The sequence below is a fragment of the Vulpes lagopus genome, chromosome 18 (assembly GCF_018345385.1).
Source record: "Vulpes lagopus strain Blue_001 chromosome 18, ASM1834538v1, whole genome shotgun sequence".
Taxonomy (NCBI): domain Eukaryota; kingdom Metazoa; phylum Chordata; class Mammalia; order Carnivora; family Canidae; genus Vulpes; species Vulpes lagopus.
The window spans coordinates 5160086-5175858 of NC_054841.1; the positions used below are offsets into that span (position 1 = coordinate 5160086).

Sequence of the window (15773 nt, forward strand, 5' to 3'; positions counted from 1 at the left end):
GAGGCCTTTGTCCTTAGACCAGCCACAGCAAGTTCTTACACAACCTGTGATTGACTAAACTTTGACCCAGTTCACTGCTGATGTAAAACACTCCGTCCTTCCACTGACAGGCAGGTGGGATCCTGCAAGGCTGGCGGGAACACCTTCCGGACATCAAGGGTTATTGGCAGCACATTCTGTGTACTGATGGCTGCTGGCTGACAAAACACAGCAGTGGTGAGGTGTCACCACACAGCCAAGGCCTATAGGAAGGATGTGCCCAAATATAAATAAACATTTGGCTCATTAGCAAAAGTCCAGACCTCACGGAGGGCTAATAACCTTACTGAGTCTCCCCTGTGTGCCCACCACCCCAAATATAAACTCTACAAGGGCAAGAATCTCTGCCCGTCCTGTTATTTTCTGTCTGTACGGTTCCTAGCACACGGTAGGCACTGAATGCGTGCAGGCCAAGCGGCTACTCCCAACTCCTGGTTGTAGAGTGATAGAGGGAAGATTGGAACATAAGCCACTGAGGATCTGGAGCACTTCACCATGCTGTCCCTTGTGAGGCGCCATTCTCTTTTCTGGAACTTTCCATATATTCTCCAAGTAGTTCTGGGCTGGATGCAGCTACCCAAAAAGATGACTGCACACTTCTCAATGCCCTTGAGAGTCTGAGCGTCTGGGGAGGGGAGGGGGCTTGGTGGTTTTGCTAGATTACACTTGAGCAATGAGACCTTTATGCCAGCTGTAAAGAATTCGCTTTGCAAGCCATAAGAATTTCAGTCCAATTCAGTGAACTCTGGAGCTACTTGCTGGCATTTTGAGAGCACTGGGTGAGAAGTCAGGAGCTTGGGGCCAGGCTCCCACTCTTCACAGGCAACCCAACAGTGCAGCCAGTGGGCACCCTGTGCTTTGGAGGACAGTGGGTAGGGATTTGCCTGCCTCCCACATGGGGTGTGCAGAGATAATTCTGTGACTGTGTCCGTAAGGAGCTATAGGAATACAAAGCTTTGGGAATGGCAATCTCAGACCAAGAATATCTGAAGGACTACCCCTTAAGCCTTGGTTCCCATTGCGACATTAGGTATACACACATCACCAACTTCCACCAAAATCGCCAACCCATTCCAATGTCTCATTTACCCGGATTCGTATTTAACCAATTGAATCTTTCAGTATAAACAGAGGTTTTCATTTAGTTTAAAATTATTTCCCATTTAGGTCCCCAGATTTCATTCTTAGTGGCGCTGCCAACCATATAAGTTTGTGTCATGTCGAAATTCAACTACGACGTAATGTTCAGTTGCTGAGGGACAATGTCTTAGCATCTGACACCAGTGAAATTAGCCATTCAAATGCACAGCCATAAACACGCAACACACACATTTATGCCAGTGCGGCCCATCTCACCAAATGGGTAGAGATTCCCATTTTGCTGATAAAACTGTGATAGGTTTCATTCCCTCGAAGAGCACATAGATTGAAAACAAAAATGAGAAACCAGAACTTATCTGTGGTTCTAAATGCTACCCATAAATTCAAGGTGTTTATGTTTGGAGTCTTCCTGGAGAGAAATAGCCAGCTCGATTAAAATGTAGGAGCAGGAGGCTACCACTGCCCCCCGCCAATTGCTTAATTATTCACACTGACCCCAGGGAAGGCTGGCATTATTCCTTTGCAACTGTCCCTCAAAATAACATGAAAAGGTAAACATCGGGTTGCAGATTTACCTGAAAGTACTGAGTCCGTTGGAAAAGAGTGATGCAGACAGAAGCCAGGATGTTGAGGACACACAGCAGAAGTATGGACAAAGTTCGCTTATCCCAGTGTTTTGTTTTTTAAAGATTTTATTCACTTATTCATGAGAGACACAGAGAGAGAGAGGCAGAGACATAGGTAAAGGGAGAAACAGGCTCCTTGCAGGGAGCCCGATGTGGGACTCGATCCTGGACCCCAGGATCACAACCTGAGCCAAAGGCCGGCGCTGAACTACCCCGGCGTTCCTATCCCAGTGTTTTAGGGCCCAACGGGGACTGCGTAAATCATAATGGTAATGGTCTCCCAGTATGGGCTGCATTTGTCACTTCTGCAATAAATGCCATAGGGACCTCCTAACTTCTCAAGGCTGGCTTAAGATGTAAGACTGCTCCTCTTTTTAACACCGTATACAAAGTTGAACCCAGACAAAATTGTTTTTGCTGAAAGAAGGAGAAGGAGGCAGTAGACACAGAAAAAAATAGTTTCCAACTCCAAAATTAATGTCTTCACTTCTCCTTGTGAGGTTCCACGCACATTTGTTGCTGTTGAAGCTGCAGGCTGGGTGTCCTCAGGATCCGAGGGAGGGAGGGAGCAGGACTCTGGAAAGCCTGTGTGGAGCAGGGAAGCTGAGAAGGCACCATGGAAACCGCAGGGCAGTCTAGAATGGCCAAGACTCAAAAGGTGTGAGCAGGTGAGAGTGGGGGCAAGGAACAGCTGCCTTCCAGGTAAACAGTGGAAAGGAAGCCATGAACTTAGGTGGGATCTCAAAAAGGGTACTGAAGACAGTTTGATTGAGAGATATATTGATGGTTTCTTGGTTTCCTGAGAACCAATTAAAAAAAAAAAAAACAAAGCAGAAATTCCAAAGACCATCAACACCAGTGTGTGGACCTACTACAGAGTCAAGAGATGGTTTCAGGTGCTGTGCTCTGAGGGATTCAGGGGGATTCCACTGAGCCACTTCACAGCACAGTGGGGAAGGCCCAGTGAGACGGGCTCAGAGCCTTCTCACACACAACATTCCTGACTTCATCTGTGGTATATCTTAGGCTTCCATTTTGGATCTTTGTTTAAATAAGGAATTGGACAGCCACAACGCATTGGGAATCCACCAATCACAACCCATTCCTTCCTTGGAGCTGTGAAACAGCTGAGACCCTGAGGGTGCAAGCGACATTTTCCCGAGCTGAGGCTCTTAACTACAAGATCGTGGCCTCCTCTCTCCACCCCACCAGTGATAGGGGTGCCCACAAAAATGCCCCTCAGTTCGGGCATCTGAACTCATAGGAAAGCATGACCCTTTCTTGGTAAAGATGGAAAGGGACAGTTGTTTTCCAGAAGGTGATAAGAAACTAGCTGTGTAAATCCTATATATCATTCTGGAGCTAAAGGTATGTGCGCAAGTCAATCCTGGTCTCCACTGCCAGGATGCCGCTCCATGGGCATGGACTGGCCCCGCCATGGAAGTTTCCAAACAGCAAGAAAACATGTTCAGCTGTGCAAGGATCTGCCATGAAATCATTTGCCAGGGCAATCCCAGTTGTGTTTGTTAAGGACAAATATTTATATGTTCTACATTTATGGGGTAATCCTAATATCTTTGCAGTCTGGAGGGTATTCTTACAGAGTTGAATGAGTTGAGTTTCTATTTTGGAGCTGTAGCGTCGTGTAATTGAAAGGGTCCTTAAAATACTAGGTTAATCCAGCTTAATGGGTAGGGGGTCTCCTTTGGGGGTGATGACAATGTCTTAGAACTAGACAGAGGTGCTGGTTGCACTGCACTGTGAATGTACTAAACGCCACTGAATTGTACATTTTAAGATGGGTGGGTTCATGTTATGTGCATTTTACCCCAATTAAGAAACAAAAAAAGATTCTGTAGTACAATCTTTTATTTTGAAGATGTGGGAACAATGAAAGTTGTAGGGAGCAGGTGTACAGGGGAGGCTTATCAGAAACCTTCTCTAGGATACAGGCAGGTATCAACACCCTCCACCAGCCTGACCTAATCCTTTCCACTTCTCTCAATGGCCGTGCGATGTCTTAAGACCTTGATTGTGGGCTGAATGTGCACTCACCCATCAGAGAGGACAATTTATATCATTTGGGAATCTTCCCTGGCGGGGAGAGGGGGTCTCGATTTTGTTTGCGTATTCTTTCCACAGTGAAGAAATAAAAATGAATCTAGAAGTAAGACACTTTGCTCGGTGCATGTTAATAAAGCATGATTTTTGCTGCAAAGATGTGCACATGAGACGTGTTAAAATGAATGTTAATAACCAGGTGTTAGAACCTTTCTAGAGGGCTGGTTATCTCCTGTTTCAATCATTAGTGACCCATGGAAATAGTGACTCCATAAAATCTTGTTTATTTTCTTTGGAGATTTCTCTGTCAGGTTTATGGAGAGGCATAAAGGAGCTCTGGCCATGCAGAAATGATGCAGTTGGTGGACTCCAGCGTTACATGCCACATCCATCCCGTGAATGACTTCACCCTTCAGAGAGCAGTGTCACCTCTGTGGGATGCCGGCAGCTTATAGGGAGGCTGCGGCATTGGGCCATGACAAGAGAGTCGCCCTCAAAGTCAGGACAAGCAGATTCGAGAACTGCTCACATTATGCGCCCAGCCCTGCTTTTTAGCGGGGGCAATGTGACATAATGACACCAGTTTGCCTAAGCCATTTGGGGTGGGGGGGCCTGTAGTTTGCAGCCAAACACACTCCTAAGTGAGACAAGGATCCCACACCCAGTCGGCACAGGACCCAGACTCAGGAACCCTGGGTTGATTCCAGTCCCAGATTCTCTGGAAACCTGACCCGATCCCACTCTCTTTACCTGCACAGGGTGGAGGTAGATAAGATACAAGCCAAGGCTGTTTTCATCCATAAAGTCCTGCGCGTTTATCGCTGCTCACATCCACTGCACCATCCGTGGTGGCTTTGGTGTCATAGTAGTTCTCTCTCGCCTGCCTTGGAAGACTGGTGAGAGTGTGTTTGCTAAGCCTCTCTTCTTGTCGGAGACCAAGGAGGGCTTTATTGCCATTAGAATGTGAAGTCTGAGTCAGGGGCCAGGTGACGTAGGAGCACAACTATGTTGGGTGGGAAAAAGAGCTAATCAAGATGAGACAAAACAAAATTAAAAACTCACATTGGCCCTAAGTTTTTACAACCCTGCCTTAGCTCTCCCCCCATGCTGTAGATGGAGGGGACCCACATTGTGGCCCAAACCACCAACGTCCCACCATTCCCTTTGTTCCAAAGCTTTGTTTGCATCAGACTTTTGGTGTTGAAAGTGCTAGAGGTGCGGCAAGGCCCCGGGGCCCTGTGTACTCTCGTGCATTCTCCAGACTGACCCATGTAAGAGCTCATTCTAGATGCCCCGAGGATACAGCTGCCCCCAGGCCCGGCCCTCAGCGGTCCCCAGACAGGTGGCTCATCCTCTACAATCTCAGTTTCCTCATTTCTAGACTGAGGTGGCCCTTCTGACTCCCCAGGGCCTTGATTTCAGGTCCCGCAGAGGAAGCCAGCCCATGTTCTGAGTTTGCAGCACGCAGAGTGAGAACAGGTTTGCCATGAAATACGGCTCCAAACACACTCACCGAGGAAAGACAGCCGCACCCGGCAAAGCACGGGGCAAAGAGAACTAATTGCATAGTTACCACAAAAACAATCCAACGCACTTATTTTGCAGCAAGAAAATGGATCCACTTTGCGACGCAGTTAACTCTATTGGAAATAATGGTAGTCCCTCTGGAACTGAACAGCCCCCCCACCCCCCGATGCTCACTGATAACTATGCAAACTCTTCCCCTTGCCTATAATGTGGCGGCTCAGAACACAAATGCCTTTTTTAGTCCGTGCTGGGAATAACTCCTGAACTCAGTAAATCTTAATACACTCTCAGCTTCTCACACGGGGTGGGGGTAGGGGGTAGGATTCGTACCAGGGAGGCTCAAAGACACAGCCCCCTGGGGTGGGGGTCTAGCCAGCATGTCTCATCAGGAGCTTGGGGGCTTCTAACTTAGCCGTGGAACCCTAAAGTCTTTCCACATTGAATTATATCAAAATTGAGGCCCCTCAGGACTGCTGTTCTCATAGCCTGGCACAGAAGCAAAGCCCGACATCACACATGCAGAAAATCCAGTTGGTCTGAACAAGGACCACAGAGTCCGGTGGCAAAAGAGGTTTACCCGGAGGCCCCCTTTCCCAAACTGGCCTGCATTGCTCTGAGGAGACAACCAAGTGAGATAAGTGGTGAAGGGGAAAATAAATTTTTGTTTTTGTGTTTTAGATATTTAAAGTAAAAGCGTGATGGTTGGAGGCATGAGAAACCTGCTATGGGCACACGGAGTCCCAAGCCAACATGGGTCGGGACAATTCACGGTGTCAGGAGGTGGGTGTCTGGGGAAGGAGCATGGGAAGCAGTGACTGGGGGCCCCCTCCATACCCTCACACGCAGGAGGCTCTGTGATTCTTTCATTTCCAACCAGGTTGGCTTCCGTCCTGCAGTTCTTCTGCTGAAAGCGGGCGAGATTATGCCCATTTTCTTTCCCTGCCTTGCGCAAAGAAGCTGTGAGGTAAGAGTCCTCTTTCGGAACCCTTGTCTGCCTTGTGCAGAGCTGGCACGGCCAGTGCCGGCAGGATCCAGGGCTGGACACGTCTCAGGGGCTGGCTTCAGCTGCCAAGCCCCATGGGCCCACTCTGTTCCAGGCTGGGGAGCAGGGACGGGCTGGGCCTTCAGACCCCAACTTCTGTACAGAGGCAAATCAACCTCACCGAGCAATTGTTTCTATCTGGCCATTAAGGTCATCTGAAACAGGGACTGGCCCCACCCTCAGATCTGCAGATAGGGCCCACGGTGTCCTTAGGGGAGGCAGCGAAAGGTAGCCGAAGACATGCACGCCACAGGCAAATACTTGCCTTTGTGTCTTGACCGTGTGGCCCTAGTCAGCTCATGCCCTCTCTTTGCTTGCTCAGGTCTCCCTGCTGTTAGCTGAGGACAATTACGGTACTTGCTTCCTAGGGAAGTTATGAGGATCAGATCTGGTAACTTGACAAGCCGAGGCTCAGAAGTACTGGAAGGAAAAAAGCGCCGTTCTCTATGCGTGCAAATTCTTTTATTTGCTCGACCATTGAGTCCTATGGGTTCATACTAGGCACAGGAGGGAAGGGACAAAAAAAGCAAAAGCAAAGTCCTCGACTTCTAGTCATCTGGGTTCTCCCTCCTTTCACCATCCTCCACACCTCAAACCACACCTGGCATGTAGTAGGTGCTCAGCAAACATGCACTAAGGAAGCCCCTCCCCCACCGCTGGGGAGACAGGTTCTGCAAACATTGGAGGCACAGACGACTAAGCACCGAGTGTGGTGTGCAGACAGTAAATACACCCAATCAATAAATGTACCCGCTCCCCGATAAATCCCTAACCATAGAGTGATGGCAGTATCACCTCGGGTTTCTATTTAACTTTTTCCATATGCCTTCCTGTCTACTCGTCTTCGCTCTCATTTCCTTGAATCAGATTTATGTTATTATGTGTGTGGAATAACCGGCTCATTTTTCACTCCCGACGCTGCTGTTCCCCCACTCATCGGCTCCCCAGAGCACGTACCGCTTGGCCTTATTCGAAGCCACCCCGAACAGGCGTTGTTCTGAGCTGTGTTGTTTACTTTTCCGGAAGTCCCACGGTGCTTTCTCATAATTGCCAGCATCAAGAGCCGCAAGACGTACCCACATTCAATGAAATAGGTGTGCTACGTAGCCCGAGCCGTCCTAAAAGTCCTGAGTTACGGCCGAACAGGCTCCTATTAGCAGGACGCGGGAGCTCATTGTGAATAGTGGTAAACACTTCTGGTGGGAGACGGGTCTTGACAGCTTTGATGAATGGCTCGAATCATTTTCCACCTGCCCGACTCATTCCAACCACAAGATGCTGAAAATACCCTTTTTCACTTGCCCTTTGCTAAGTGCTGAGGCACGAACAAAAGTCCATTCCCGAGCTGGGTACCTAATTTTTATTAATAATATCTTCACTCTATCAATCATTGTTAACTAACGGGAACATTTGAAGAAATTAATTTAAGCCTGGCGAGAGGAAACATGGCAGCTCATTACAAGTCCCCTCCCCGATGGCTTCTGCAGCACTCACTGCATCACAAATATGCACAGTGACTCAGCCCGGCCCGACTTGACTTCCTCCCACAGAGGACACTTTCTCCTTCAGAGAGCCGCTTCCTCTACTAGGGGCTGCACCAAGGCTGCTTAATTAAGGCTTAACCTTAATCAACCTGCTAGCACAGGTTTCTCCATACCCCACCTCATCCCCCAGGAGCGTGGCAGTGGCCGCAGGCCCTGGTGATGTGGGAGCCGAGCTGTGGGGTGGGGATGGTCTATGGGCGAAATTCAGCTGCCACGGTCTCAAAAATGCACTTGACACCAAGGTGAGCCATTTGCAAGGTGACCTCTACGTTCTTGCCCAAGGGGGAAGAGCAAAGGAATGGAAAGATCTGGATGCAGGGAAAGGCTCACCTCCAGGCACCCTAGCAGATTCCTCGGGGACCCTTCCCTGAGACCCGCCACGCCAACCCAACCTGAACAGTGCCGACTGAAAAGCCTGATGTTCGTCTACCCAGATCTTGGGAATAAGACGATGGCCACGGAGCAGCCCTCTGGAGGATCCTGTTTGATATGGAAAACAAAGGCGGAAAAAAATTATCAAATTTCCTTACCATCTACAGCCCACTGACAAGTCCTTGAAACAGGCAGAGTGACCTTCCCTTAGGGACTCAACTGCCTTGTAGTCGAAGGCAATCTTAGCTCAACCCCCAGGATCCTGCGAGTCTACTTTAACACATAAAAATTCCTTTGGGAACTTCCTTTATCTCTACCCCTCCAAGATACATGTTGGCAATCATCCCCCAAGCATAGGACCCACTGATCTACATCTGAAGGGTCTCAGGACTGAGCTTTTCCTAACAATGGTCAGCCCCCTCAGGACCCTAGAAACCTTGCTTCCAAAATACCTGGGAGGCTTATGCTCCCCCCAACGGCCTCCCAACTTGAAAGCATAGAAGGGGCCACTGCTCATCACCTCACGACCCCAGGCCAGCTCTTTGTGCCCATGAGTCCTGTCCCTGTGTTTTAATCAAACCACCTTTTTGCACCACAGATGTCTCAAGAATTCTTTCTTGGCCGTCGGCTTCGAACCCTACCGTCTTTCCTACATCAATGTTTATTTCTACCCAGCAACCTACAACCTCAGGATGAAAGTTCAAAGAGCTCCAGAAGCATACTGAGCATGGAGCATTTGTCAAAAAAAAAAAAAAAAAATCGTGAGGCACCATCAGCCAGCGAGATTGGATTTTCAGTGAGCTGCCCTGTGGTGGTAAATGAAAAATTCAGGCGCTTTGGGTCAAAACACGTTTTTAAAATACGTGTGTTTGATGATTTATATCAAGTACCTCTGCGTTTAGACATTTCTGCATACGTTTTGGGATGTGTGGAGCCTATTCAAGCAGTCTTAAAGCTTTGTTTTTTTCTTTCAGGTGAAAATCCCAGGTGTCCTTCATGTTCCAATGAGTCTTCACAGCCTCCCTCCATTTGCAGAGAGACGGGAAGGAAATAATTGCATTCAGTAGGCGACCACATATAAAGTAGCTCATGTGAATTATTAATGATGAATTCTTTGGGAAAAAACTTCTTGGACTTTCTTTGTTGTACTTTTAACAATTGAATGCGATGCTCGTCAGATGTCTTCTTGTGAGCTGTCACATTATTTAAATGAGGGCATGTCTGACATTTCCAGAGGAGCGTACTCGGTAAGTACTGGAAAGGGAATGGCCTCGCCTCTTTGATGGGCACCTCTTGGGCTTTTCAAAATAAAGGTTTTGAGCACTTTAATTTTGGAGCGACTTGCCAGAGTTCAACACAGAGTTAAAAGATTCTCAGGTACTTTGAAGACGATCAGCCAAGAAGTTTCGTGCTTCACTACAAACAGAACACTGCGCGAGTGACATTTGAAAAGCATCGATGGAAGGTAATGCCTGCTCAAAATACACTTAGAAACGCTTAGCTCTTCATTATTCTTTACGTATCTCATTATTCCAGGTATTGTCATGTCAAAAGAAGGTTGCGTGTGACATATGTTGTTCCTCGGGAAAAGAAAGTTCAAGACTGGAGGTGAAACCTACCGCGGGAAGGGAGGCCTGAACAGCATCTCCGCAAGCACAGAGACCTCATGACCTCTGGCTGCAGGCATTTTCACCAAAAGCCACTTACTCGTTGCAGGCTCCCCCACCACAGCTCCACTGTACCTTCTGCGGTGCCTGGGACACTAGTTGCTACGTATGTGAGCTCACTGCGCAGGGCCAGGCGCTGTGCTGGCTGACTTGAGAGGAGCGACAAGGGCGTGGGAAGGCAACAGAGCAACCAGAAGAATCCTGAACATTCTAGTCTATTGTTTCAGTGACCTGCTCCGGCTGCTGACCCCACCGTCGTCGTCGGTATCAGATTGCGGCCGGCCAGTTGGCTCAGTCCTCGGGAGCTGCAAGGATCATCCCTTCAAACCCAGCTTCCCTTCTGTATGGCAAACTTGGTCCCATTCTCGAGCAACCTTTGTTCGGACCTCGGGGCCTTTGCAACTGTTATCACTTCTGCCTGGAGCACTGCACGTGGCTGGTGCGTGGTTGGGCCTCCTCGTCGGTAGGGGCTCGGCGCTTCCCGGCACCCACCAACACGCGGTCCCCTAATTGTGTTTCCTTCCTGGCACTGAGAACTGTGTGACATTTGTGTCTTCATTTGTCTACCTGTTACATTGCCGAATCCCTGACATGCAAACTTGTTCTGAGCTCATCTCTTTGAAAACACAGCCCTGTGCCATGAGTCACCTCAGGCATGAAAGCGTGAAGCAGAAGCGCACTTTGTATTAGTGATTCATTTGTGTTTTTGAAATTAAACAATAATTTCCCTTATGCTCTGTTCTTTTATATAACCGTGCTGGTAAAAACTCTTATGAGTCAGGAAGTGGGGAGGGGGGGGTCCTTGAGTTCACCTTTTATCATAAGATGATCAGTCACTGCTCACCAGATGTCAGCTGAGCACCCCAAACGCACACTGTTTTAATAGGACCTTTTTCTGGTCATCATTAATTAATTTATTCATTTATTCATTAAAACTTTCAGGGTAATTTACCATCTGAAAAGAGAGATGACAGCAGAAGTATAGGTGTGTTGTAGAAAGTCTACAGGATAAGACCTGAATGAGCCACTTTAGAAAATATTTTTAAGTTTTTCAATAGTCAAAGCTTAAAAATTAAGGGTGGGGGAGAAAGCCAAGTTTTGGTGGTAAATGATAATGTGATAATATACAAGAAATGCAGTTACTTCATCATTTGCAGTAAAATAGTTATGATAATAGCATGGTATTATAAAAATAATAGGGTTATTATAAAATCATAGGGAATCTATCTTACCTTTTTTGCATTAAGATATAATAAAATTATACTCGGAAACAAATTATCCCTTCTATTATCCTCATGAAACATTAGCTCGGCCTGGGCAGTCCGTTGGAAACTTCCTTCATTCTGCCGTGAGTCTCCTTTAGTGGGGACTTGCCACAGAATTGCTCAGAGGTCCTGCTTGGGGGTAGAGAGGAATAAGTGAGGGGTCTGAGCTGGGTCCCGCAGACCCACCCTCTGAGGATGCTGGCCAAGAGGCTGGCAATAATTTTGAAGTCAGCATTCCTTTCTTCATTTGATCACGATCTTTGAGAACTGCAGAGAAACTTCGAGAAGGAGATTGAGTTCCTCCTCCATCAGCAGAGGCCACCGTGGCTGACGATGGCTGCACATCCCGGTGTGGGCCTGAGGGCAGGTTGACAGAGGAGCCCCAGTCTCTCCAGACCCACCCCCACTCTTGCCAGGACATGAGAGCTGAACTGCTCTGTGAACCCAACGCCCATCTGGACTGCAGGTCTTTGCCAGATCCACCCAGCTGGTTGGGCAGTGCCAGTGTTTGAGCGTACAGGGTTCTTTGTGCAACTTGTTTCCGTGACGCACTGGGGCACGCTTTTTGCAAGGCATTATTTTGACCAAGAGCTTGATGAAGCCACTGTCCATGAAGGGAGGCCAGAGGCAACCAAATGCCAAGAAGGTAAAGTGCTCAGAACGGCCCTGCCCATTTCCCTTTTGGTGACATGACAAACGAAATCAATGTTGTCCAAGGCTGGGTGGTCCATGAAAACCCCTCCCTGGGTCTGGAAACCATGCTCCATACCTCATGGGGAAAGGCAGGTCTAACCATTCATGCAGTGGCTTCAGAAGGATGCCCAGCGGGGGAGCTGTCAGGGAGGCGAGAAGCACAGTCCCTGCTGTGTGAGCAAGCAAGCTGCCTCAGTGTCCTGGTCTGAAATAGAGGAATAAGAATAGTACCTACTGCCCAGGGCCCAGGCGGGAGGTCACCCGTGGCAGCCAATGCCAGGTGTACAGAGGCCCTCCATCACGTTAGCATCTCTTTCCCAGTGGAGAAGCCAGGAGATCCAGCAAAACCTCAGACATCACCCTGGTCCTGCATCATGGACACCTGCAAACTGGCAAGTCCGGACTGTCCCCGAGCTGAGTCGAGGGGTGGGCACCCACAGGACCCCACCCACCACGTCCCGCCACCCACCCTCCCAGCAGTGCTGATCTCAGGCTCTCCGATCACGTTTCCAAAGGAAAGTACACTTATAATTTGTCTGGCTTCTTCGTTTCTCCTAAGACAGAGTGACAGCCTCCCCTGCTCTCGCACTCTGTGTTGGCTTTTAGCCTTTTTCCCTCTGGTTTTCCATCTCGCCTGCTTTTCTCCATGGCTCAGCCCCCGCTGTATTCACTTGTCACTTCAGTATTAGCCCACTGTCTGCCTGGCAACCCACTATTATGCACTTATTTTATTATTTGGTTTCCTACCCTGATCTTGTGATTCATTTCTAACCTTTACTGACTATAACGTAACTCCTTTGGTGTTCTTTCTTTCCTCCTCACCAGCCCCCTCAACCTTTAACTTTCAGATGACAGCTTCAGTTAAGGCCTGGAAAAACACTCTTATCTGCAGCTCCCAGCTGACAGTCTTGTTTTTCACTGAGCAATCAGTTTAATCAAATGAAGTGCTGTACTTAATGCTTTCAAGTCCTTTTGAATAAGATCGGAAGAGATAAACAGGAATCAAGAAGGAAAATAAGGTGATCAATTGGTCCCACAGGCACCTATTGGACCCAAGACAAAAGTCAAGACACTCCTGCTTTTCCCCTGAACTTGCTCAAAGGTGCATCCAGAGGGTCACACAAGTGTAGGTCCAGGATCATCATCCTGATGATCCGCCACTTGGGGCTTCTAACTATTTTTAGAATTGAATGTGACAGGTTAAGAAAAAAGAGGAATCTTGTTGGTTTAAGGATGCCCCACCCAAAGCAGACCCCAAATATAAAACATCACAGTTACATAAGGCAGTGCGTTCTGTTCCTACGGGTGCCAGCAACAAGGTGTCGGGTGGGATGTTCCAGGGGGATGCTAAGAAAGAAAGAGGACAGACAGCAAGAGATCCTTGGAAGTCGACGGGTGGTAAAGGCTGGAAAGGAGCACATGAATCATCTCCCCCAGCTCCCCAATGTTCAGATGAGGAAACAGGTCCCGGGTGGTTGAGAAGCTTGCCTGAAGACTGAAGCCAGATCTCTGAGCTCCAAAACCCAAACTCTTCCCAGCAATTCAGTACCTGGAAGCAGAATTTCTATTGATTTCCTTTAATTCCCATCTCAAGTTTTTATGATCATAACATCCTATGACACACACTCTCTTTGCTTTCTCTCATTTATTTGTCCATGGGGTGCCTCTCCCCTCTCCCTCCCTCTCCATAACAGCTTTGTTGGGACGCAATTCATACACCCTGAAATTCATTAAAAGTATACAAGTCGGTGGTTTTTACTATATTCCCAGAATTCTGCAACCATCACCCCAACCACTTTTAGAACATTTCATCCCCCAAGAAGAAAACATTTCCCCAATAGCAGTTGCTTCCCAGTCATCTCCCCCCAGGTCCCTGGCAACCACCAATCCACTTTTCGTCTCTATGGAGACTTTCACCTATTCTGGAGATTTCATGTACATGGAATCCCATAATACATGGTCTTTTGTGATTGGTTTCTTTCCCTCGGCATCATATTTTCCAGGTTCATCCATGTTGTAAAACATTATCAGTATTTCAACTTTTTTATGACCAGATAGTATTCCATTGTGTGGATGTGCCACATTTCGTTTATCCGTTCCTCTGCTGGTGGACACTAGGGTGGCTTCCATTGGGAGCTGTTATGGATCATGCCACTGACCATTTCTTTTTATCTTTTATTGATGCTCCATAAACTTACTTAGTAACTGCAGCTGGCCCAGCCTTCTCCTAATCTTGCCTGTCTGGCACTAAGTCATGATGTGACCAGAGACCAAATATCGTTGGGCTGACCCCCTCCCCACTCCGTCCTCCTTAGCAGGCGCTGCGTCTCCTGTCTTAAACTTGACATTATCTCTAAATGGCAATGTGCTTTGTGAAATGTCCCTTGTGACATTTCTGTTTTTCTCTACAGCTCCCTTTCTGTACACTTGCTTAAAGATCTTTTTAAAATTCTGATATGCCAACCCATCCATTTTCATTTCGCAGATCCGTGAGACCCTGTTGACAGGGTTTTGTATGGAACATTTCTGCTTTCGGTCTTCAGATCCCCTCGCTTCCTGAAGCCAATCTTCACAACAGTGAAAGCCAGGAAAATCAAAGACTGTGCAAAAATAATGAAGCTGAATATCGAAGACATGAACATAGCTTATTAGAGACAAAACCTGGTCCTTGCCAGGGTCTGTTAGTGTTCAGTTCCCGCGAGCTTTCCAGTAGACCCCGCAGCGATGATTCAACTCACTAGGAACCAATAGAGTGCTGGTACGTGTGAAAGGGAATTAACATTTCATTTTAAAATCATTCCTTGGCGATCCCTGGGTGGCTCAGCGGTTTAGCGCCTGCCTTTGGCTCAGGGCGCGATCCTGGAGTCCCGGGATCGAGTCCCACATCAGGCTCCCAGCACGAAGCCTGCTTCTCCCTCTGCCTGTGTCTCTGCCTCTGTGTGTGTGTGTGTGTGTGTGTGTGTATAATGAATAAATAAATAAATCTTTTTTTTTTAATAAATAAATCTTAAAAAAATAAATAAAATAAAAATAAAATCATTCCTTTTCCAGGAGTGCCTGGGTGGTACTGTTGGCTAAGCATCCAACTCTTAGTTACAGTTCAGGTCATGATCCCAGAGTCATGGGATCGAGCCCCGTGTCAGGCTCTGCGCTCAGCTCAGAGTCTGCTTGATTTTCTGTCTCTCCCTCTGCCCTCTCCTTCTGCCTCTCCTGCTCATGCTCTCAATCTCTCTCTCTCTCTCTCTCTCTCTCTCTCTCTCAAATAAATAACTCTTTTTAAAAATTCATTTCTTTTCCAGTGAAAAATCAATAGGTAAAATGGGACATAAATAACATTGGATACCCCAAACTAAGTGATGGGAAGCATCTATAAAGACGGTGTCATGATACGAACGTTGCCCAGCTCACGCATGTGGAGTGATCGCCCCTAGTGAGCAGTGAGCTAGCAGACCACATCAGCTCTAGACCTCTGCTAGTCATTCTGACAGGCGCTGGGTTAAAGTTTACCTCTTAAGATCTTTTAAGAAAGGTTTTGGTAAGCAAATGAAAAGTGTCAACAAGATTCCTATTGACTGTTGAAACTACTTAAGAGCACAAGCTGTTTCCAAACACATTAAAGCACAGCAGGGATCACATAGGCACTTATCTCTTGGTGGGTATTGTAGCTGGACATAAAATGAGCAATTGATATAGAGCTCGCAAAATGAAGTTCTGAGTCATTCTTATCTGTTTACTTAATACTTCCCTAAAGAATTTTATTGTCATGGTTTCCTAGGCCAATTCTTGCTTGGTTTGAAGGTAATAAAATATCTTCTTTTAATTGGAAAATAATTTAA

The 15773-nt window shown here is 47.4% G+C and overlaps 1 long non-coding RNA gene across 2 annotated transcripts; it reads right to left on the bottom strand.

The window, feature by feature from the left end:
* Positions 1–3661: 3661 nt before the first annotated feature.
* LOC121478260 lies at positions 3662–11355 on the bottom strand. Of its 2 annotated transcripts, none has more exons than XR_005984445.1 (3): positions 10792–11355; positions 7354–8420; positions 3662–4830 (listed from the first exon to the last, which is right to left on the bottom strand). It is a non-coding gene; the product is annotated as an uncharacterized LOC121478260 (long non-coding RNA). The 2 variants fall into 2 exon arrangements; XR_005984444.1 differs by lacking the exon at positions 10792–11355 and adding an exon at positions 8896–8992.
* Positions 11356–15773: the final 4418 nt, after the last annotated feature.